General features: G+C 39.5%; 2 pseudogenes; one reads left to right on the top strand and one right to left on the bottom strand.

Annotated features, from left to right (window-relative positions):
- Positions 1-18,847: 18,847 nt before the first annotated feature.
- On the bottom strand, positions 18,848-21,442 carry LOC110284537 (ribonuclease inhibitor pseudogene; annotated as a pseudogene).
- A 1,007-nt stretch (positions 21,443-22,449) lies between these two features.
- LOC110285095 (glyceraldehyde-3-phosphate dehydrogenase pseudogene) lies at positions 22,450-23,228 on the top strand (annotated as a pseudogene).
- Positions 23,229-25,882: the final 2,654 nt, after the last annotated feature.

The raw sequence follows: 25,882 nt of genomic DNA, 5'->3' as shown, positions 1-25,882 counted from the left end.
CTAATGACTGGGAACCTGAACCCTAGTGAGTGATGAGGTTTTTAGTTAGATGAGGGTAGATGGCAGGAGACTAACTTATAAGCACCCACGTTATATTACTCATATAGACTGTCAAGAGAAAACTAACTTAATGCTACAAATTTACAGCAAAGCTAGAGAGTGAGATGTCTTCATGATGCCACATATACAGGCTATGCACAAACAGCACATGGAGGAAATAAAGGTAATATCCCCATAACCATTGTCAATGAATTGCCCCCCATCTTGGGGTCCTGATATCTTCTAGGACTTACCACTGCTTTCTCGCAGTATACTACAATCAACTCCCTGTCTGCACTTGCCTTGGTAAATTGCTCTTACTGCAACACCACATACCTTCTCTATGTCGTTTTACAAAACAGAGACTAATATAAAACTTGTTCACACTTGGTGATGAAGGGAGGATATCTCTGCAGTGCCAGCATTACTTTACCACCCCTGGACCCTGGTTTTTAATATGGAGACATTTCTACAACTCAGGTAACCAAAATTATGCTCTTCATGTGTTTATGTATTTATGTACTTAATGTTGTACATAAAATCTCCCCCTCGTTAATATATGGTGTATAAATAGGCATTCCAAAATAGTTTTGAGTATCATGATATTCGACTATATTCAATGATTGAAAAAAAAAAAACTCCTTGGCAGCTCAGGTCCGACTCATGGAGCCCACAGCACTGAAGTCTGAGTACAGTGCTCATTTTCCTGTCATACGGGAACAATGAGGATCTACAACGGGCAATAGTTCACTTGGAGAAAGCAAAGATGGAGAGCAACTTGAGCCACTGTAGGGCGGGACAGGAATGCAGTCATTATGGTTGCTTTATCATAGAGGCCCAGATGGTATGAAATACCTCTCTAGAGATACAGAAAACCAAGATAAAATGGATCTGCTTTCCCTAAATAATCAGGGACAAGCCACCCAAATCCTCGGGCAATTCCAGGTAGGAGAAAGAGAAGACAGGAGCAGAAGAGTTAAGTCTTGTATTAAATTCAGTTTAAGTCCAGAACTAAACACATATAAATCAGGAGGAACTTAGGGGAAAGTACACACGAGCACACGCGTGCATGGCTTAACAGAATGAAGAAAGGAGAGTGGGAAACCCCAAGACTGGGGAATATGGCAAAAATACTTCTGGCATGACATTTAATTACGGAACCAATTAGCATCAACAGTTTATACTTATTTGATGTAGACAAGATTTGAAAGTGTGACATTTACAGTTTGAATTTGCTGATGACTTTTTTTCTGGGAGGAAATTTGAAAACAGAATTCTCTGTATTTTCTTACATCTTATTACATGGACTATCCTGTTTAATTGATTTTAAGTTCACTAAATTGTGGTGGTTTATAATTTAAGGTAAAAGCAGTATGTTTATATATACACATAGAAGAAAAGTCTACAAATCTTTTCATGTATAAAAATATCAATGCTATTCTTCAATGTTTTGTTATCAGGCCTTAAATACACACGTAACAAATGTGCATCTATGCATTTGTTACAAAATTGATGAGAAAAACTCAGGGCAAACTTATGAAAATATATTGAAATAGCACACTCTGAGCTGTTTGCTTTGCAACTGACATTTCAAATTGTGACTAGGAAAACAGGAATAACTGTGTTTAGCCTTTTGTAAATCTGTGTGCTGGTGACCCATAGTGACAGGTTGGGCAGTGCATTAGTATGGATCAGTGTAGACGGATTCCACTTCTTCTTCTTAATGGCATCCCTCTGCAGCAATTGCTGCTTTTTTATCTATGGTCCAAGCCCAGGGCAAGATCCTGCTGTGGTGTAATGACCTTTTTTATTTCTCTTCTTCTATTTCCATTTGTCTTTTTAATCTGCCTAATGCTACAGTTTATGTCAGCTAGCATTGTCTTAAAGTAATCCTACGATGCCAGATTTTCCCAAGCACTGTAGCCAGCTGTTGCTTTTTTATATAAAATGGAAGATTTTATATATTCCTTTCAGCTTCCTGAATTTTACAAGAAGAAAAAAATGACTACATAAGATAAAAATGATAACTTTCTTTTGCCTTGAGAATCTAATACAAAATGAGGTAACGTAAGGGAGAGTGGAGAAAAAGAAAATAATTAACCATGCATATAATGTTTACTCTTAATTAATTGACATGGGTTCCTTCACATTTTCCTATACACAAACACACACACACACACACACACACACAAAACAAACTAAATTTGTGATCTTTTTCTATGCTAGTCCCAATTGTTTATACTCTCCCCAGAATAAGACTAGAAGTGGTTAGTGAACATCATGGTTGGCCATGGTAACAGATAATTGTGCCAAATACTGGGAATGTTTTATAATCTCAAACAATGGTTGATTAAGTCTGATGAAGCCATACATTTGGAAAGCAAAATAAATAGTACAATGGACCCAAACTCTATAAGTTTATATATACAGATATAAAATATTGCTACTTTCAAATCTATTTAGAGATATATTTTAGAATCTTGAGGGGAAGTAGAAAAAATATGTATTTTGGATAGGCACTTTCCATCCATTTGAAATTTTATAGCCACACATAAAGATTGTACTCTCATTACAAGACAGATGTTTAATGTTCACATAAAGAGAATAAGTATCTCTTTGGAGAAACAATATGTCCTATCTGTATTCATAGATGGAAACCTAAGATGAAACCCTTATAAAACATAAGAACTCCTGTTCAAGTAGGAATCTATGAAGTATAGTGCCAAGACCAAAATATCTTCAAGAGGCAAAACTGGAAGTTATGTGTGGATGAGGAACGGGGATTATGTTTTTGTAATTAGATATTTACTTTATTTACATTTCAAAATTTGTCCACTTTCCTGGTTTCCTCTCTGAAAACCCCCTACCCCCTCCCCCTCTCTCTGCTCCCCAACTCACCCACACCCACTTCCTGGCCCTGGCATTCCCCTATACTGGGGCATAGAGCCTTCACAGGACCAAGGGCCTCTCCTCCCATTGATGACCAACTAGCCCATCCTCTGCTACATATGCAACTGGAGCCATGAGTCCCACCCTGTGTACTCTTTTGTTGGTGATTTAGTTCCTGGGAGCTCTGGGGATACTGGTTAGTTCATATTGTCTCTGAAGTATAGTGTCACAGTCAAGAAGCAAATATCTCTAAGAGGGAAAATTGGAAGTTATGAGTGGATAAGGAAAGGGGATTATATATTTTTATGAAACTATAAATAGATCTTGTTAAAAGACTATTGAGTCAGATCAGTATCGTTTCCTATAAGTTTACAAAACAAATCTGGCTTTCACTGACATTACATGAAAGAGAAAGATAATTTGAGTATATTGAGAGACTTTTCAAAAGGAAAGTTGATAGAGTTTTGATATTCTAGTATTGTGTGTATTTGTGAATCACAGGAGTCAATCTTCTTAACTTTATGCACATATGATCATCATTTCAACACAATTGACTCAATAGTTGCTTCCCTTGCTTCTGTGGCTCCTACCTGCCCCAGTAGGAGAGGATGCAGAGGACTGGGGGCCTGATGGAGAAGACACTGCTGCCTTAAGGACTTGTTCCTGGTTTCTGACCCTTCTCCGTCCCAGCCTTAGGCTCCTCTCTATTTTAGGGTCCAGATTGCTAGTTGGGAATTGGTACCCATTCCCAAGCGGTAGGCTTTGTTCCTTTTCCTGACTATTTCTCTCAGGTATGACCTCACCTACTCTTGACAGTCTCTGTCTGAGTAAACTTAAGAGATTTCTGCTTAAAAGAAAACAATACTTTAGGGAAAATTAGTGTGGAAAATGATCATTTTCCTTTACATTGACAGAGTGATTGGTAGTGAGAGATTGATTGTTTGTTTACTTGTTTAGTTGTGATAGAGCCTCATTGTAGAGCCCTGGAGCTCATCACATAGCCCAGGCTGGCCTTGCCTGACTGACCTTGAATTTGTGATCCTCCTACCTTAGCCAAATGTTGGGATGATAGACAAGTGCCACCACACTCATCAAAGTTAAGCCATCCCAGTCTTTCTTCATGTGAAGTTACAATTATTCTTAATGTGATCATCAGAACAAGGTCACAATGTATCTAGTTTATAATTCCAGGAGCCTGTAACTGTAGTTCTTTCAATGGCAAATTGACTCTTCGTAATAATAGCTCTGTGCACCTTTGTCAAAATACCTAAGAAAAGCAAGGGGATCATTTTTTAATAATTTTTGAATATCATTTATTTTTGTGAAGCTGATATATAACATGTACACTGAAAATCAAAAGAAGGAACATTTGTTGTATACAATTTCACATGAGTAAGTTTATTAACTACTAATGAAAATTAAAATGTTGGCATCCACAATTGTGTCTGGTTTTGGTGATTGTCTATGGTATGGATCCCCAGGTGGGGCAGTCTCTGGGTGGTCATTCCTTCAGCCTCTGCTTCATACTTTGTTTCTGTAACTCCTTCCATGGGTATTTTGTTCCCACTTCTAAGAAGGACTGAAGTATCTATCTACACTTTGGTCTACCTTCTTGAATTTCATGTGTTTTGTGAGTTGTATCTTGGGTATTCCAAGCTTCTGGGATAATATCCACTTATCAGTGAGTGTATATCATGTGTGGTCTTTTGTGATTGGGTTACCTCACTCAGGATGATATCCTCCAGATGTACCACATTTTCTGTATCCATTCCTTTGTTGAGGGACATCTGGGTTCTTTCCAGCTTCTGGCTATTATAAATAAGGCTGCTATGAACATAGTGGAACATGTGTACTTAGTACATGTTGGAGCATCTTCTGACTCTGCTAGGGCCTAACAAATACAGAAGTGGATGCTCACAGCCATCCATTGGATGGAGCACAGGGTCCCAAATGAAAGAGCTAGAGAAAGTACCCAGGGAGATGAAGGGGTTTGAAGCCCCATAGGAGGAACAACAATATGAACTAACCAGTACACCCAGATCTCCCTGGGACTAAACTGCCAAACAAAGAAAAACACATGGTGGGACTCATGGTTCTAGCTGCATATGTAGCAGAGGATGGCCTAGTCAGTCATCAATGGAAAGAGAGGCCCTTAGTTCTGTGAAGATTCTATACCCCAGTATAGTAGACTGCCAGGGCCAGGAAGTGGAAGTGGGTGGGTTGGTGAGCAGTGGGAGAGGAGAAGAGATAGGGGGTTTTCAGAGGGGAAGCTAGGAAAGGGGATAATGAAATGTAAATAAAAGGGGATAATGAAAGTAAATAAAGAAAATATTTAATATTTAATAAAAAAGGAAAAAAAGAAAATTAAAATGTTTATAGGATACTCAAGGAAAATTTCTTTTTTAATCTTAAAATGCTTTCTCTTCAAGGAAAATATCTTTGGATTTAAAAATCTCTCTTATGAAGTCTTTGGTTTTATTTTTTTATTTGAAAGTTTCTGACAATTTCATTTGTAAGAACTGATTTTACATCATTCTTCCTCCTTCTACCACTTCCAACTCTCCCATGACCCTACCACCACTATTCAAACTAATGACTTCTTCTTTAATTTTATATATATATATAAAATTATACTATAATATATATGATATATATAGTAGTTTCTGATTGTATATGTACATATTATGTTTATATATATATATAATATATATAATATATATAGTAGTTTGTGATTGTATATGTACATATTATGTTTATATGTATATATATATATATATATATATATATATATATATATATATATATATAGTGTGTGTGTGTGTAATATGGATGAGATTTCTCCCATCTACATTTAATGCCTGTATTCTTGACTTGAAACTTGAAACAACTTCTTTTATTTCTCCTCAGATTTTAAAAGTAGCTTCAAGTTAAGGATGGATGTATGCTTTTTTCAGCTTTAGTTCTTGAAAAACGCCCTTGTCCATTGAAAGTTCATAGTTAAAGAGTTAAGGCTGAAATGTCACGGCCAATGGCAAACTCATCATGAACACTTGAATTGGTTAATCTCATGTATTGCCACAAACCTAAGGATGCACTGTCCTTAGAAAGATGGCCTCTTTGCACAGATGAAAAATTTTGAAAGAATACAACATGAAAGGGATTGAAACTAACCAAAGGCTGAGTTCTAAATTACCAAAACATTGTAAGGAGACAAGTATCAGTATTCAGTTCCATTCTACACACTATATTATAAAAAGGAAAAAAATCAAAATATGCTTGAAGAAATAGAAAAAAATCTAATAACAATAACACGTGAACTGTCTTTCCATGTGCTCCTGTCACCTCATTTCCCTTGTTTCAAGTTCTTTGGGAGTGTGATTAGCAATGGCTGACCTTCAGAAAAACAAACAAACAAACAAAAAAACCCAAATGAAGTCATTGGCAGGAAAAAATTACTTTGGCTCAACGTTCTGTCACGTAGAGGCTTTCTTTTTATATGTTCTTAGTCTCATTGATGAACCCATTTAAAAATGGACTCAGAAGGAAACTGAAAACTTGCCATCAGAGAGAGTGAGAGCACAGTAGTACAAATAGTACAGGCAAGATCACGGCAGCTGCTGAGGGGGAAAAAGACAAAGAGAAAAGAAAGGAAGAACTGTATCATTTTCAAGCTCATAGTCTAAAAAGGTGGTGGGCTCAGGTGATCTGTGATCTCATCTCTATGCTGAGGAGCCAGGGATGTAGAAGGGCTTAGGATTTTGGCAGGTGTCCTGAGAAGATTGAAAGAGGCAATAAAGGAGAAGTTTATGCTTTCTATGATATAATGAGAGACAAGCAAGCTTAGTGGTGAGTCTGTGAGCCACTGTGTTGAGGGAGGGTCTTTCAGGGCATGTAAAGATACAACATTATGGGGATAGTTATTCCTCCCATTTTCATAGCACAATCTTGCATGTATCATTTTTTTTTATGCTTAGATTTGGGCTAGCCTTCTTTAGTTCTATAACAGAGTTTTCTCCTTATTTCAGATCTCCAGCATTGTCTAGGAATGTAGAGACTTGTTCTCTATGTCAAAGGGATATTAGCCATGTGGAAAGGATCATTTGGATAAACAGTCCTGATCATCCTTGATTTTATACTACAGTATTTCATATGTCACCAAGAGATTCCCCAACCTAAGAAGCTATCTACATTTTAAAAATCATGTTTTTATTCCAGATCCTGCCAATTTTTTTCCAGAATAAGCTGACATAGATATTTATAAATCACAGATAGTGTCTAAGATGCAGCTGGCTCTAGGGAAAAGCCTTCCATTCCTTTCACCTCTTACATTTCTCCTATCAGTTTCAGAGAGTTCTGTCTCTGGTAGTTTGGTGATAAATTCTTAGGAAAAACACTGTGGTGATATAGTGGAGAAGAGCCATTCAGCTCCTGATGACCAAGAAGCAATAAAAGTTCCAGGCATGAGACATACCCAAGGACTTACTTCCGGTAGCCCACTTCCTCTCATACGCCCATCTCCTAAAGATGCTAGGGTATCCAAAAATAGTTCCATAGCAGTGGAAAATCCCCCCTCCCACAAACAAGCATTTGTGGGGAGACATTTCATATTGAAGCCATAGTAGTATAGTTAAGGATCTTGAGATAGGCAGGGTTCCAACATTAGTCACATGACATCTGTGATATTGAGCATAAGGCACACACAGACACAGGTCCACACATATACATATTCTCTGCCTCTCCTAAAACCTTCAATATCTCCAGTGATGAGTGTCTTTGTGTGCTAATAAGATTACTGGAGGGAGGAAGCCCCTTGTTTCCTGTTAGGGGCTGGTAATTAGAAAGGTTACTAGTCAGAGATCAGGGATTTTGACTCCCATTCCATGATCTCTAAGTAATGGAAGCAGGGTTGAAGGTTAAGGTGAACCATTCATGCCTAATGTTGTGGACTCTGCATAAAAACTTAAAGGGACAGTGTTGGCTGAACAGTGAATAGTCAGAGGTGAACGGTCCTGGAACATGAATGTCGCTTCCCACCCTGCTTGCTCTACATCCTCTTGTATCTAACCTCAGCTGCTTTGTTTGCAATATATATATATATATATATATATATATATATATACATATACATATACATATACATATATATATATATATATATATTTCCCTGAGTTCTTTGAGCTACTCTAGTAAATTCAAGTAAGCCCCCAAAGAGGATCCTGGGAATGCCATCTATAGCCTATTGGTCAGAAGCACAGGTTCCAAATTGAGGTATGTGACTCTCACCTTAGGGCCAATCCTGTGAGAGTGTTAACCCTTGGGATAGGATGCTGTCTCCAGTTAAAGAGTGTCAGAATTAAATTAAATTACACCACAACTGATGCCCACTGGAGAACTGAGTCATTGCTGGTGGAAAGAAATTCCTAAGCACTTGAGACTGGAGATGAGTTGCTCTGTATTTAGTGTATGAAGGAAAAAAGACTTTCTTGTGGTCTTTAAGACTGGTTGTCCACTAACATGAGTAATTAGTTACTTGCTACCAATTTGCCCTTGATTAATTATTATTCGTAGTTTCCTACCTTACCATTCAACTTTAGTGTTATCATATCTGACTTTGAATTTTGTGTGTGAAAAGCCATCTAATAAGATGAAATAACTGGGTATCATTTAACCATAGGCAACAGGCAATTCTTATCTCTACTGAAGAATGAGAGGGTGGTGTGGAAAAAATACTCTCATTTAGCAATGTCATGGTCCTACCTACGTAGCCTTTCACATGTGAAAGTCCCACATGCAGAGTCCAGAGGTACTCATGAGAAAATGAAGGTGCAGAACATAGAACACACATGGAACATGTCTGCTCACAGTACCAGAGGACTGTACTGAATCCCTCCAGGGTGTCAGAGATCAGAAACAACGCTGTTTATGTGGGAAGTAACACAGTGATTTCAGAATATTAGGTGTGGCTTCACAATAAAGAAAGACCCAACAGAAAAGGAAGTAAAATAAACATGATTTTTTTCAGCTCTAATTCCAGAATTAGTAACTTATATCAATCACTTTTATGCTACAAAACCTAACTATTATAATTTTTCTCTGATGTCACTTGTGACTTTGTTTAACCTTAGTTTTTACGTTTGTGTATATGACCTAATTATTCCTAGTGATATGGCCATAAAAAGAATTTGAAGCACAAAAAGGACTGAAGCACTGGCTCCTTTTGCTATTGCTATTATCTTATAAACATATCATAAGCCTTTCAGAATGTTATTTTTGCTTTATTTTTTTAAAAACTTATTTTCATAATTCTTTAAATTTTGTTCTAATGTGAGTATCTCAACTGTTAGAAAAATAAGGAAAGGCATAGTTTTGCCATGACAACGTTTGTCTCAATTTGAGGATTTCAATAGTGTTGTACATATTCAACATTATTCATCATGTTATGTATGATTTTGGCCATGGTCCTTTCCGAGGTTGCTGCTCTGGCTGTAGAATCTCCAAGGGTTGAAGGCATGAGCAATAATTGAGACTTGGAGACTTTTAGAAAAGTAATCCCACTTTGGTCCCCGTAGCAGCTAAAATAAAAATTTATGCAGTTACTGTAGTGATAAATGAAAATGATTTTACTAACTTACACGCAGAGAGTCATGGTCTTTTATAAAACAGAAAAAGCATATGAAGTTCTGAAAGGAAGAAGCGTCAAATGTTTTATGGGTTTTAGATTGTCATAACTATTACTGATGGTAGAGAATATCTCCTTATGAATTTCTCATGTGAGCATATCACTGCTAATGTTCCCATGTATCACACATACCAACACACATACTCTCTTCTCTGTGGTTTTCCTGTCCAAGGTGTTAGCTACTTCATAGCCTAGCATTGTCTGAAAATATCAACTATGAAGCAATTCGTACATTTTAGTATAGGTTGTTGTTATAATTGTTCTATATTATCATTAGTTATTATTAATTCTTACTGTACATGACTTTTAAATTATGCCTTAGCATGCATGTTATACAAGGGCAAACTGTGTATAAGACATGATACTATCTGGAGCTTCAAGCACCATTGCACGTCTTGGAGTTTGTCACCGATAAGGGGGACTAGATCTCTTTCAGATCATTCCTCTTTAAGTGAGACAATAAGACAGAAAAAAATCAGGGATGAGGTAAAGATAGGAAAGAAAAACCCTTCCTTTTGACAGGGTCTTAGTGTGTTATACACCCACTGGCTTTGAGCTTGAGATTCTCTTGCCTGATTTCCCAGAAGTATGCTGGCGTTAAAGGACAGTGCTACCACACTAGCATAAAAATGCTGAGCTTTAACATTCGTAATGCTTGATTGCTAGGACTGGTGATGGACTTGGGCAAATCAGCAAATTCTCTGCTGCTGCTCTGTAACCGCTACATCCACAGGGCCTGGACATTTGGCATTTGAGTTCACTGAAAGTCCTAGCAGCATGGATAAGAAGAATCTCATGTTTTCATCAGTCACATCATAGTTATTCATAGTCAGGAATAATATAAATTATATGTGAACATATAAGCACAAGTTGAACATTGTACTATAAAATTGTAAACTGTACATTGTAAATTGCCACAGGCAGACAGACATATATAAATTTTGTTTTCAAAATATCCTCATGGCATTCTCAAAGACATAAAATACTGTCACCAGTGTGAGTCTATTTTGTGTTTTATATGTTGTCCATGTTTACCTCTGCTTTGGACTTGGAAAAGCCTGTTTGGTTGGGAAATATTTCTTTTGGTGACACCATCAAACTTCCTAAGATCTATGACTTATATCACATTGTGGTAAATGTATGAAATAGCTAAGGGTTTCACACAGTTCTGTGAGTGACTGAAAGGAATGGCCCTGTGGGTAAACACTTGCTGTGTAATTATGAGGACCCAAGTTCGAATCCTCATGTTGAAAAGTAAGCCAGGCCTGGCTGCACATGTCTAACACCTCATATCTCCATGTACATACTGAGAGCAGAAGTAAGTGATCGCAAAAGCTTGTACATGAGGTAACCAAAGCACAGGGGGCAAGTTTCCAGTTCGGTGAGAGACCTTGTCTGGAAACAATAAAGTGGAGAGTGATTAGAAAGGACATTGTGGATGCCCTCTCTGTTCTCCATCTGTTCTCATGGCCATCGCCACCCCACATCATGTGAAGGGACTACATACACCATTCACAGAATTTAAACATGCACACACACACACACACACATACACACACACACACTCGATATGCAGTCCTTTAGATACTTGTTTTAATCTAGGCCTTTATTCTTACCTGCACAAATTTTCCAAATGCCTATGCTTCTCTTTTATATGAACTGAGCATTTCTGAGTGGCCTTTTATTATTGTGGGAAATAATGATTATAATGATAGTTGCTACATTTGAGTGCCTGTCATGGATAGGATACTAGATAACCTGCCTATCCTCTATCCTGTTTTCTAGATAGTCATTAGTCATACTTTACATACAAGACACAGATAAGCTGTTAGTGTCCCAAAGGCAAACATATATTCACTAGCTAAGCCTCCACGCCACATGTATTTATAAGAGAAACTGAGTAATAGACACACTAGATTTAATTGGCATGGTCTGAGCTTGGTATGTTGGAAGCATGGTTTTCAATGTTCCACAGAACATTTTAAAAACTGACTATTTTGTTCTATATATTCCTGAAAGCAGACAATGAAGGAGGCACCTGTTACTCACGAGAGAAGAAAGCTTAATTAATTGTATTAGTTGATGCTGTAGCCTTGCAACGGTACTCATTTACAGCACTTAGATTTGTCGTCTCTCGGTATTAGCTGGTTCTCTGCAGTGTCTTCTGACGACCGACTTGCGGGTGCAGCTATGCTCAAGCTTAAGTCTTAATTAGCAGGATTTAGTTCGAAGCTCTGCCTGCTGCTGTTGGAAGGAACACACAAATCACCCCCACCCTGCACACGCGAGCCATACACATACACAATAATCCTTATTTTTTTAAAGAATAAAGAAAGTTATTAGAACATAATAGCCAAACTAGTATAAGGCTCACCAATAATTGTAGGAGAAATCTCACAACTCTTTAAAACCTTATACAGTTTTCCCAGATCATACAATGAAAAAGAACACCAGTGTTAAATGAGATCAGCCCATTGTTGACTGTAAAAGGAGGCCAATGAAGACAATCACAACACATCTTATGACACTTGATGGCAAACTATAACTAAAACATGAGCAAAGGCAATGCACTGATTCCCCCCCCCCAGGTAAAATTACTGTAAAATAAGTGCTCAACACAGCAAAAAGGGCAAACAGTGTTGGATACCAAAGAGCAATCAGCTCATCGTGTTATCAACTAAAAGAACAACTATGTCAAAGCAGTGGATGCTGAAGTGAATTAGGGATACAATTAAATTTTTAATAAAACTCAGCTGAACGGCATTGGAAAGAACCGGGCATATATTTTATCACAGGCAAATAACAAAGATCATTCTACATGCAACATGCAAACACTGTATGTTGAAGTTGGGAAGTATGTAAGAACGTCCATTACGATTGTCATTTATACACTGCCATAGTCTAGGAAATACAATGAAAAAGTAAATTGTCTCTCTGGGTGTGGTGGCTCAGAACTGTCATTCAGCTCTTAGGATGTAGAGGCAGAAAAATAAGGAGCAGAAAACCACCCTTGACTCTACAGTGAGTTGGAGGCCAGTCAGGGCCACATGAAATTCTATATCAAGAAACAAATAAACAAGCAACAACAAGGAAAAGAACTAAAAGTATCATAACCACCCTAGTAACATGTCTATTGATGATGTCCTAATATACGTTAAAACTTAGGTAACTTTGTACAATGTTTCCTCTGCGTGTATTTTTAGCCTTAATAAATACAGTAAAGCCATGAATTTCAGATAAATATTGCAAAAGCAATATTTATATTTTTATAATTAACACACACAAATGTAAATATTGTAATTAAATAATATATAAAATTGATTATCATGACTCTTAGAAGAAAAGATAGGATTGTTATGGTTAAGACTGTATTATGTTTTGAAAACCACAAAAATATCCACAAGTGGAGTATCATAATCATATTTATTTTATTATTTTATTTGTATGTGGGTATTTTGACTGAATACCCGACTGTGCACCATGTGCATGCCTGGTGCCCAATAAGGCCAGAAAATGGTGTCAAGTCCCTTGGTAGTAGAGTTATAGACTATAGTGGGCCACCATATAGAGGTTGAAAACCAAGCCTGGGTTCTCTAGGAGAATAGTCAGTGCATTTGACTGCTGAGACATCTCTGCATCCCTAATTTTACTGACATACCAGTTAGTGTGTGTCTATATGGCTTTTTTATACACCCTTCCTTTTCATTAATTCCCCTGACTTCTTTTTCTCCCAGATCTTCCCATCCTCCTTCTCCGAGGAAGACAAAAGATGAACAGAAGTGTGGAAAATTGGGGCATGACCACTTTGGAGTTAAAGAAGGATAGCTCAGGCAAATTACAAGTTAAAAGAAAGGAACAGACTCTCCAAACCCAACATAGTTGTTATATTTAAAGTACAAAATGAAGTAAAAGTTAAATTATGTCAGTTAGAATTTTGAAACAAAGAACATTTTTTCTGATACTAATTCATGGGTCAAGTTTGTATCTTCTATAGTTATTTCACAACATTTAATGTGTTGATAACACTTATGTATGTATGTACCTTTTGAACAACACATTTCTGTAGTAGTGCTTTATAAGTATACCCATATAGGTACAAAATGTATGTGAAATGTTAATGTCAGCAATGATCATATTATAAATAGCCATGCATGAATAATGGAGGACCAAGTATAATTCATAAGCTACTCATTCAATGTTAGGGGTATTTGAGGATGACCAACAAAGGTATTCTTGAGCACATTATCAGAGGATCTTTAGTACAGTGGTTGATGGATTAACATGCCTTTCTCATATATTCCCAATAACTTATACCTGTAAAACTTTAGACACCGTTTCTTCAATAGAAAAGTTTCGGAAATATAACCTTTGCTTCAGAAATAATTCAGGAAGCCATTTAAAGTTAAAAGCGTTCTTTGAATTAGAACTGAAACAGAAGGCTTCTAGTACATTGAAATGATTAAAAGAAGCGTGATCACGGACTTCCTGGAGCTCACAAGAATATGCACTTAGCTTGACAATTTTAGCTGTGATTGAAGTAGAAAAAGATATAACTGGAGAGGCTGATGCTCTTTTCTTCTTTCTCTCACCAAAGTAGAAAAGCCATGGATTTTCCCTTGACATATCTAAGCAGACAATGGCAAAGTGAACTTATCCTTGGAGCAGGTTTCATCCTACAAACCTTACATTTTTTGCTTTGCAAAAATTTAAATAATAAATTTTAATGTTTTTCTTTTTAGATTTGTGTGTGTGTATACATGTGTGTGGTGTGTGTGTGTGTGTGTGTGTGCACAATATGTGTTTCTGTGCCTGCAGAGTCCAGAAGGTGATACGCTGGATCCCTGGAGCTAGAGTCACAGGTGTATGGGGAGCCTTCTGTGGGTGCTGGGATTTAAGATCCTCTGATAAGGTGGCAAATGCTGAGCCATCTCTCCAAACTCCTTTGAATATTTCTCTAGCATGCAGCTTGTGTCCCCAAATTTCACATTTTTCTAATTGCTACTCTTCAGTTGTTTGACTTTTCTCCTCTTTATGTTGTGCTTGGAGACAAATCATTTAGATGATTTTACAAAATAGGTCTGGTGTTGTAGGTATTTTCCATATGTTAATTTTCTGATAAGATGATAAACATGTCGACTCAGTATTATACATTGGGATAAACCATATGATCGTAAAATTAGTTTTCAGTACTACTGACAATGATTATATTTACTAATGTGATATTGTATCAGCATGTCATCCTGAATCTTTTGAAATGCTAATTTACTTTAAGGTTTTTATAATCATAAAATATGCCCAGTGGCGCATGAGTGGCACTAACGTGTTAGGAGTAACAAACAGCTATCTGGTTGAACTTAGGTTCCACTCAGAAGGTGATAGCTCACACCTGGGACTATAAAGTCAGTCACAAACCTGTGGCTGGAGCGATTATAAACCCTAAAGAAGATCCTACAACTGCCTTTATGATAAATCTACAAGCATTCAACTCTCTTCTCAATGCTTATTCTTATACCACAGATAAGTGAATCTCTCATTCATCATCAATCAAGCCTTATTTTGCAGAAGATAAGAGCACCGTGGTTGTTTACCCTCAAATGGGACATCTATAATATAATACCTGTGCCTAAGGCTCAAAGCACAAAATGAAAGAAGGGGAAGAAAGACTGTAAGAACCAGAGGACCAGGAAGACTGCTCTGAAATATCTTCTGGACATAACAGAGGTTGCACCATAAACTCTAAACTCTGTTTTTGCCTGCATAAGACTTGCACAAGATCACACCACTCAACATGCTAACATGGTAGGGAAAATGTTCACAAGTCCTTATGCCAGTGGAAGAGCTACAGTTAATGGCTGCTGAAGGAAGAATCAGTTTTCTGCAGGAATGAGCTCACTGACAGATTGCCCATGTCCTAGTGGTCATTAGAAAACTCATGCACATATGGACAACACGAACTGTACTCATTAGGCCCAATGAATATGTGCCTAAGTATATATACATGCATATGTGTTTGTATATCTCTTTGTGTGCAATAATAGTAATTGTAGAAGGATTTATTATTACGAAGCAAATTCCACAGAGAACAGAACAAGTCTAAGTGATGACTCACTTAAAAAAACTAACTTGTGTAGTCTTTCTCTGGCCAGGAGGATGGCTACCCTAGGTCTGGCTTTCTTTGTGTTTAGTAGCTCTTCTTCATATCTTATAGTTTGGGTTCCATAGATCTGATATTACTGAAAATGTAGTTTAGATGCCTGGTTATTTTTCCTCCATGTTGCTTATGGATGGTTTTCAAGAAGAGAAATACTAGTTATAATTAGATATTTCATTTATTTTGTGTGTATGGGTGTATATGTGTTTGTGTGTGCATTATGTTTGATCACTGTGCATACATGTATGTGCAGATAAGGATGAAGGCTAGACAATGAAAATGGGTGTCTTCCTTTATCCATATCTACCTTAAATTTTGAGACAGGGTCTCATTATGATTCTGAAGCTCACCAATATCACTTGTTGGATAGGAAAACCGAGGAATCCTCCTGTTTCTGCTTCTATAGCACTGGAACCACAGGAATATGCCACAACATCAGGCTTTTTACGTGAGTTATGGGGACCTAAGCTCAGCTCCTCATGATTGTGTAGGAAGCCCATCTATTTCTTATATTTTAAACTATAACTATACAGACAGAAGTTTATGATGCATACTGATTTATATGAACAGCATAGCTTATTCAGGCAGAAAGTATTAATATGATGGTAGTCTCAGTTAGGTACCCAGTACCCACAGGGCAGCTCACTACCATCTATAGTGCCAGTTTCAGGAGATCCATCACTCTCATCTGGCCTCTGCAAGCACCAGGCATGCACACGATGCACATACACATATGTAGGTGAAATATTCATATACATAAAATAAAACATCTTTTTAAAAAGAAGAGTAAAAACAAGCAGTGTGTAAAGAAGCAACTTTAGGCGCCACTCTACCAAGGCAGAAGCAAGGAGGTCGGCATTGCTTGGTATGTTGACTGGATTCCCTGTTCAGTTTGCAACTTGCCTGTCTAGCAACCTGTTTGAGACCTTCACTAAGCTTATCCTCCTTGTTAGTTCTTTCTTATGAAGCCCTAATAAATCTCCTACTTGGTACATCACTTCCTTTATTCCTTTACCTAACCTACTTCCCCACCAGCCCCTACCTGTAGCACATCAGGCTTTATTGATTTTCTTCTCATTTTGTCCACCAGTTATTGAGAGGGGACTGTTTGAATATCTGAGTCTAGTCATGAATTGGTCTATTGAAAAGTTCATTTTGAATCCTGGTGAAAAGATTGGAAGTCCTGACCATGTGTTGCCATAAGGTCTAGTAAATGATATAAAATTCTCCTTTAAAATGTTCTCTGACATGTATTATATATCTGTATTTATTCTGGGAGTTTTCCATATGATATTTCACAGGAATATGTCACTTTATACTTTTATGCTAAAGTAAAAATGTATGTACTTCAATTGGCTTTTTTAAAAATGTCAAATAGTCTATAAATCTATATCAATTACACTTGACAATCTGGTTTCCATGCAAACTACTTGTTTTATCTGGTCAAGGGATAGTTTGAAAGCTGGTTGACATGGTGACAGAATTTCTATTATGCCACTGAATACAGTTTAAAAAGTTGTAATGAGTAATCAGCTTTCAAAAATTTCATATTCTTCACACATGAAAAATTCATAAATACATTTGCATTAACCTCATTCTACTTAGTAATAATCATGTGGAATAAACGCATAAGGCCTTGCGTCTTAGATTCTATATCAAGTCAGTCATCACTGCTACAGTGCTAACTCGGCTCTTGATGAGGAGAGCCTTCTATCATTAGAAGAATGTAACAAGGGAAGAACACAGAAAGGAAAAACACAGAGAGATCCTGTCTACTACTCCTCCCCTTAGTTCATATACAGTGTTTTGGGGTGGATCTAATATCAGAGTGAATGAGAAGAGAGCACACACATTTAATTAATTTTCTTGTACATAACAATCTTAACGAGTGAAGTACAGGTGAAGGGGGGCTATATGAACATGGGTAGGCAGAGAGAGAAAGCAATGGCAGCCTTCCCGGGACAGAAGTTTCTTCTTCCCAGAACACATTGGATCCCTGGGAAGGCACCAGGCTGATATCTAAACAGAGCCAGTAAGGAAGGGGAGTACCCAGGAGTCTTATACAGTACCCAAGGCAGCATTCAGTTAACTTCTTCCAGCCTCAGACTTTTCTGATCTCAGAGGGTAAAGCCAGTGCTTTCTCTCTCTTTCTTTACTCTGTGATCTTCTGACTTTCCTGGTTGTTCAAGTCTTTGTACTAGTGAACAAACTGGGTGATAACCAGTGGTCCATTCGTTACAGAGGTGATGATCAAACTTTCTAGGCTAGTCATAATAAATCTGTGAGGATTTGACAGAACAAGTAGCTGTCAGGTCTAAGAAAGTAAATTCTAGAACTATTACTAAGAGATATTTGGAGGGAAGATGTAGAAGGAGTAGAGGATTGCTTCAAAGAATTTATTTATTTATTTATTTTGGTCCATTGCAACCCCTGTTACTACTCTGCCATTTTCTAGCCTCATTATGTGTAAGACAACCTTCCCAACAGAATACCCAAGATACAGTCCACAGAACTCAAAAAGGTCAACAAGCTGAAGTGCCCAAGTAAGGACGCCTCAGCCCCACTTGGGAGAGAGAAGAAAGCAATCACAAGTGGGGAGGGAGGGAGATTTGGGGTAGGTGGGGGGAAGGAGTGGGGAGAGAGGGGAACCTGATCTGGTATTGGGTGACGGAAAACCACTGAAGACCTGAGGGCCAGCTGAAAGAATGGAAACAGACAACCTCAGGAGATAGGAGGTTGGGCGGACCCTCCAGAATGCACCAAAGACCTGGGCGGTGAGAAAGTCTCAGGACTCAAAGATAAAATATCCAAGAAAATCTTTATGATAAGACAGCATGGTGGCAAGAGCAAAGCAAATGGCTTATTCTGATGGGTTACCACCAGACAGGGTCTCACTATGATTCTGAAACTCACCAATTCACCCAGATTGTCTAGACACCAAGACCCAGGGATTCTGTCTCTGCTTCTTAACGTTCCTCAAATGATTTCTTTCTTTTTTTCTTTTCTTGCGAACAAAGTGTTTTAATAGTTATAAAGTATCTTAAAGTTTTCTCCTGAAGTAAGATCAGAATGCTTACTGCTGGTCAACACTAGGATACCCAGAGCCAGAGATCGTGCTGGCTGCCCCTGGGGCTGGATTGATGTGTCCAGAGGTGCACATCTCTGGAAATGATCATCCAGGAAGGCCTTTTCTCCTCCAGGGCCCGAAGATGGTCTTCCACCTCATCCACCCAGTAAATGTCACATAGGACATGCTGCCGGGCACAGCTGGGCTGTTTGAAGCTCTCCAGCAGTTGCAGGACACCTGAGCCCCCCATGCAGTTGTTACTGAGGTTCAGATCCCTCAGGCTGCAGTTGGCCATCAGGCCAGTGGCAAGGCTGCTGCGACCACTATCTGTCATATCCCAGCCTCCCAGCCAAACCACACGCCGCACTGGGTCTGGCTGGCTCAGGGCCGTGCAAAGCTCCTGGACTCCCAAGTCTCCCAGTGAATTGTTGCTCATTTGCAGCTCCAGCAGTGAACGGTCTTTGGTCAACAGCAAGCAGAAGCTGGGAAAAGAGGCAGCTGTGACGCTACAGGTCTTTACCCACAGTGACTCTAGATGATAGCCAGGCTCTAATAGACTCACACAGCAGCCGCCCCCACTCATCCTTCAGCTCATTGGCAGCTAGGCTGAGTTCCTTCAGGCTCTGCTTGGCCCTGAGGACACAGCACAAGTCCTTGCAGTCCTCTGCAGTGACATCACACTCCTAGAGCTACAGAGTCCTGAGCTTACAGTTGGGAAGCAGCAGTCCCGGGCACAGTGCTGCAATGCCTGCATTACCCAGCTTGTTGCTGCCCAAGTCCAGTTCCTGCAGCGAGGCGTTGGAGGCCACGACATCACACAGATCCTTACAGCTGGCTCATGTGATACCACAGTTCTCCAGCTTGAGTGACTCCAGTTGACGAGCAGAGATCTTCAGGCCCTGGCACAGAATATGGACACCAGCTTCATGAAGGTCATTGTTGCTCAATACTAGCTCCTTAAAGTCATGTTTCACCCTGAACCCTGAATCCAGGGGCTCGCAGCTGGTAGCTGTGAGGTTACATTATTCCAACTGAAGCTTCTCAAGATGGCACGGGGGTCCCGAAATCTTTCACAGAGCAGCTTCAGGCCTGCATTCCCCAAAGAGTTGTCATTGAGATGTAGCTCACGCAGGGTAGACAAAGAGCACAGCAGGACAGGCAGGACCCCACAGCCAGCCTCCGTCAAGCTGCAGTTCTGAAGGCTCAGATTCTGTATCTTACAAATGGGATTCTGCAAGGTCCTGGAGCACCAGACCCACACCAGCGTCACCCAGTTCATTGGTGCGAAGGCTGAGCTCTATCAGGGCAGGGTTGGCCTGGATCGCTGAGCTGCTGTCTTTGCATCGCACTTGAGTGAGGCCACGGTCATCCAGCCTGACCACTTGGTATTACTGAATCAGAGAAAGGAGCTCTGTCCACCGGGCATCAGTCAGATGCTCACATTGGTTGTCAAGACTCCTGGTGGGTGCACAGTGCAATCTCACGAAGACGGAGGCCTGGAGACCCGGAGCCTGACGGCGACCTCCGCACTGGAGTGGGGGAAGCTTAGTGAGGCTCCTCAAGTTTTAGCTTGAAATAATCAACATACCTTTTTATTAGTTTTCAGGTGGCATGTTTTAAATTCCTTCGGGAATATGGTTTTTCGAAAGAAAATATCTATGTATGAACATGCATGGACCTGGCGAGCATTATCTTAGCTGGCATAAGCCAAGCAAGAGGAAATAAAGGTGGAAGTCTAAAATATTAAATTAATGGATGCTGAGTATACTGATGGTCATTAGAAACCGAGGAAGGCAGAAGATGGGGATATTGGGACTGCTTGGGGATTAAGGAATAGCTGGCTGGTAGTTAAGGAAGAATAAAAGCTGCGTTTTCATAGTATGCTACGGTAAATATAATTAATCACAATGTGTTCTACACAAAGGAGAATTTCAATGCTCCTACCCTAAAGAATTTTTGTTGGCTTGATATAAGTAAAAATACCTCATCATATCTCCTAAAGACAAACAAATGTATCTAAATAGAAATTATAACATTTTTAAAAAAGAAGCAGATTGTACTTGTTAGTTTCTCATTATTTGACAAAATACCTGGTAAAAGACACTTAAGGAAGAAGGGGTTTTTCTTGGTTAGGTTTGAGCAGACACCTTCCACTGTGGCAGGGATTGAATGGCAGCAGGATGGGCATGTTTTGTCTCATTGATTCCAATGTCAGGCAGCAGAAAGACAGGAATGCTGGTTCTCAGTCATTCCCTTCTCTTATCCATTTAATCCAGTTCAAGACCTGAGCCCATGGGATGGGGCTGCCCACATTCAGGATGGGTCTTCAATCCTAATTTAAACCACTCTGGGAAAATCCTCACCATCACAGCTAAAGGTGAGTCCCCTAGGTGATTTTAAATCCCATCAAATTGACAGAGATTAACTATCACAACTTCACCCAATGTCAACTGGACCCCTAAACAATCACTTCAAATCATAGCAGTCCACCTTTGTTTCCTGCCATCTCACACTCCTTGCACAACACCACAGGGTTAGTTCCATCTCTAAAATTCCTGCTCTGCCCCCTATAGCACAGATCTCTCTTGAGCTGTGCCCATTCTTCTCCTGTAGCCATTCTTCTTGAGCACACTATCATCCAGGAACACACAACATCCCGAGTTTTACATTTAGAACTTCACACAGTGGCCTTTCAGGGCCTCCTTGCAGGCAGTCCAACCCTGTAACATATTTCCTGGCTGCAACAGCTTTCTCAAACCTCAGTGCAATCCTTTATGACTCTCTGTCCCTTGGGCTTTGCATGTCTGAGACATTAATATCATGTAGACAATGCTCTCCCATGATGCTGTCAGCTTGATGCACCTACATGGTGGCTCCCATAGTTGTAGTGGCTTCTGAGATTCTTGATAGGTGAACTAAAGAAAATACTTTCCCAGGCAGTTGTTAACATGGGACCTCTTCCAAAGAATTCTGAAAATATGATCTCATATTTCAGTTGGATTTGCATTTTTATGACGGGAACATTCGTTGAGCGGAGCCTTGTCCTCAGGGCACTGTTTGTATTGTCCCAGTGTGGAGCATGAAATTTTGTTTTTAGTGGTATGATTAACAATTACATCTGTTTTCTCCCACCTACTTTATATGCAGTTTTAAATTACCCCAGGTTCCTTTCTTTCTGAAATTGAACATTTTCCATATCTTTTTCTTGTTATAAAAATATTTATTTTTATTTTATACATATGAATTTTTGCCTGCATGTATATATGCATGTCACGTGCATGCCTGGTGCCCACAGAAGCCAAAAGAGAATATCACATCACCAGCATCTGGAGTTACAGATGGTTTTGAGCCACCATGTGGGTGTTGGAAACTTATCCTGAGTCTTCCTCAAGATAATCATGCTCTTTTACCACTAAGCCATCTCTTCACCATCCAATATCTTTCTGTTCTTTCTCACTGTTGATCCAACTAGGAGCAGTGACCACCAACCTTTCTATAAACTGAATGTTCTGCTATCATGAAATTTTCTCTGTCAAAACAAATTTCTTGCTCTCTGCTCCTCCCTGTTCCAGAGACAGCTGCATCTTTTCATGTGTGCAATGCCAAACTCATCCATTGGAATCGATGGTGAAGGTTAGAGTGCACAGACTTGGCTCTATTGGGTGTCTGGTTGCCAGGATTGCTAACTTATCTGGGAAGGTGGATATTGTTGTCATCAATTACCCCTTTATTTACCTCATCTACATGATCTATGTGTCCCAATATGACTCTACCAATGGCAAGTTCAACAGCACAGTCAAGGCTGAGAATGGGAAGCTTGTCATCAACGGGAAGCCCATCACCATCTTCCAGGAGTAAGAATCCACTCATATCAAATGGGCTGATACTGGTGCTAAGTATGCCACCAACATGTAGAAGGCTGGAGACCATTAGAAGGCTGGCCCATAGGGTTATCATTTTTGCCTCTTCTGCTCATGAACCCATATTTGTGATGGGTATGAACCATGAAAAGTATGACAACTCATTCAAAATTGTCAGCAATGCTTCCTGCATCACCAATTGCTTAGCCCCCATGGCCAAGGTCATCCATGATAACTTTGACATCATAGAAGGGCTCATGACCACTGTCCAGGCCATCACTGCCACACAGAAAACTGTGGATGGCCCCTCTGGAAAGCTATTTCATAATGGACATGGGACTGCCCTGAATATCATCCTTGTACCTACTGGTGTTGCCAAGGCAGTGAGCAGTGAGCATCCTAGAACTGAATGGGAAGATCAAGCATTGCCTTCCATGTACTACTGTTAATGTTTCCATACTGGATCTGACATGCCACCTGGAGAAAGCTGCCCAGTATGATGACATCAAGAAGGTGGTGAAGTAGGCATCTGAGGGCCCACTAACAGGCATCCTGGGATACACTGATGATCAGGTTGTCTCCTGCAACTTTAATAGTGACTCCCATTCTTCCACCTTTGATGCTAGGGTTGGCATTGCTCTTGATGTCAACTTCATAAAGTTCATTTTCTTGTATGAGAATGAATATATCTACAACAATAGGGTGGTGTACCTTATGGCCTAGATGGCCTCCAAGGAGTAAGAAGTCCTGGACCACCCACCCCTGCAAGAAGAGCAAAGAGAGAAGCCCTCAGCTGCTGAGGAGTCCCTGTTCCAACTCAGCCCTGATATCAAGCATCTCTGTCAGTTTCCATCCCAGACCTCCACAATAATGGAAGGAGCCTAGAGAGTCCTACTGTCTTGAATACCATCAACAAAAAACAAAAACAAGAATAAAAAAATAAAACACAACAATTATGTCTGTTATTTTTTGAATTAAGCCTCACTCAGGTTCTCAAGACAAGGGTAGAATGCAGTTCTCTGCCAGAATGTAATCTGTGTTCATTTCTGAACCCAGTGAACCGTGTCTGCACTGTACATGTTCCTATTCCTATTTTGATTTTCCACCAAAAAGCATATTAACCTCTGATTAGAGCATTCAGGGGTTTCTAGGATTTCTCTAGAGCACAGCTCCAAACACTTGCACACAAAACATTCCACAAGGTCTGTTAGCCACAGGGTCATGTTTGTTGCAGCAACAGCCATATTCCAGTTTTTCTGTCATAGTTACATTTCCTATTGCTATGGGAAAAAATAGCTGGCAAAAGCAATTTAGGGAAGCAAAGGTTTATTTTGGCTCAGAATTCAGGGGATACAGTTCATCACAGAAGGGAATACACATCAGCAGAAACATAAAATAGCTGGTCACCTAGCATCCATGGTCAGGAAGCAGAATGAGTCAGGAATGCCGGTCCTCAGTTGAGGAGTGTGGTGGTTTGAATATGCTTGGCCCATGGAAATTGGCACTATTAGTAGGTATGGCCATGTTGTGTGGACCTGTTGGAGGAAGTGTGTCACTGTGTAGGTGGTCTTTGAGGTCTCCTGGTGCTCTAGCTCCACCCAATGTGGTAAGAAACCCTCCTCCTAGCTGCCTATGAAAGAGTTTCCTGCTGTTTTTGGATCAATGTGTAGAACTCTTGGCTTTTCCAGGACCATGTCTGCCTGAACATTACCATACTTCCTGCCATGATGATAATGGACTGAACCTCTGAACCTGTAAGCCAGCCTCAATTAAATGGTTCTTCTTTATACATGTTTCCTTGGTCATGGTGTCTCGTCACAGCAATGAATCCCTAACTAAGACAATGAGACTGGGTGGTGTTATATAAATTCAGACCGTGTCCCTCCTCCCTCCCCTTTCCCAAGTTAAACCTGTCTGAAAATGTCCCAATTGATATTCCCAGAGGTATGTCTCCTTGATTAACAATGAATATTAATCATCAAACGAATCTATAAGTGAAATTGAAGTGTGCTTTTTACCCATACAGCTGCTTTAGATTTTCCAAAGTTATAGATTGAGGTCAAAAGAAAAGAAATATATTGAAATGCAATTCCTGAGGAATCATAGTCAGAGACAGAGATTGACTTTTTACATATATATTTGTAAGCTCAAACTATATTGTATAGTCGTGTGTAAGCAATGGAAGAGTGAATTATATGGCTTTGGTTTAAGAAAAACATTGGTTGTTCTCATATAATTAAATACAATACATAACCATTTGTGAACACAAAATTCTAAATAAAATACCTTAAAATTCTGAATAGAAAACACAGGAAACAAAAGCCTTTTTTGAAACTAAATGTCATACTTCAATTTCAGAGATGATGGAAACATTGTTTTTAAGTTAAGCATATTTTAGCGTGCATGCAATGCTTGAAGTCCAAGCACACAGTATGATGATAACATTGGACAGACAATAAAACTGACAAACCCAAATGTTTTCATGTGCAGCAAAGTAGATCAGAGGTGTGTGTCTCATCCATGCAATGGCCCTAGACTTGAAACTGCCATTATCATGTGGACTTCCTGTCCAAATCCTAAGAAACATGCTGGTTTCCTGAACTCAGTGTGCAATTTAAGTTCATTCTGAATATTAAACAAGGAGGTCACTAAATGTCTATGTGGATTTCAGCCAGTAAATCTGATGAAGCCTAAGGAATGACATGTGCTTAAATTCTCATTATGCTACTTTAAAAAATAACACAACCCAAAGATGTTTCACATATTGAATGACACAATTTTTATTCTATTCAAGTATATTCCTTTGTGGGTTAAAATGGGGTCCTGAGTCTGCTTGGGGCTTGGGCCATTGGGTGAGGCAGACACTTGTGGGTTAAAACTGGGGACCCACATCTGGCCCAGGGCTTGGGCTGCTAGGCGAGGAGGGATGTGGGAAGTTTTCGAACACTCCACGCAGCCACTGGGTAGACATTGGGCTGTGAAAAGTGCAGTCTGGGGTCCCGAAGACCTGCCAGAGTCAGGCTCTCAGGCACCCTAGACTCAACTGGGTGCTGCAGAAGGCTCTGGGGTCCCCAGAGGGTAGGGAAGGCAGGTTCTAGCTCTTAGGCACCACAGATGCTACCAGATGCCTTGGAAGAGCTGAGAACAGAGGGGGGCCCATAGGTGGGCTCTGGCCTGGGCCACAGGAAGAGGAGGAA

Source organism: Mus caroli, unplaced genomic scaffold, assembly GCF_978045245.1.
Source record: "Mus caroli unplaced genomic scaffold, Mus_caroli_1 scaffold_19, whole genome shotgun sequence".
In the NCBI taxonomy this organism is placed as follows: Eukaryota; Metazoa; Chordata; class Mammalia; order Rodentia; family Muridae; genus Mus; species Mus caroli.
The sequence above is the reverse complement of the archived record's forward strand: the minus strand, read 5'-3'. Positions and strand labels throughout refer to the sequence as shown.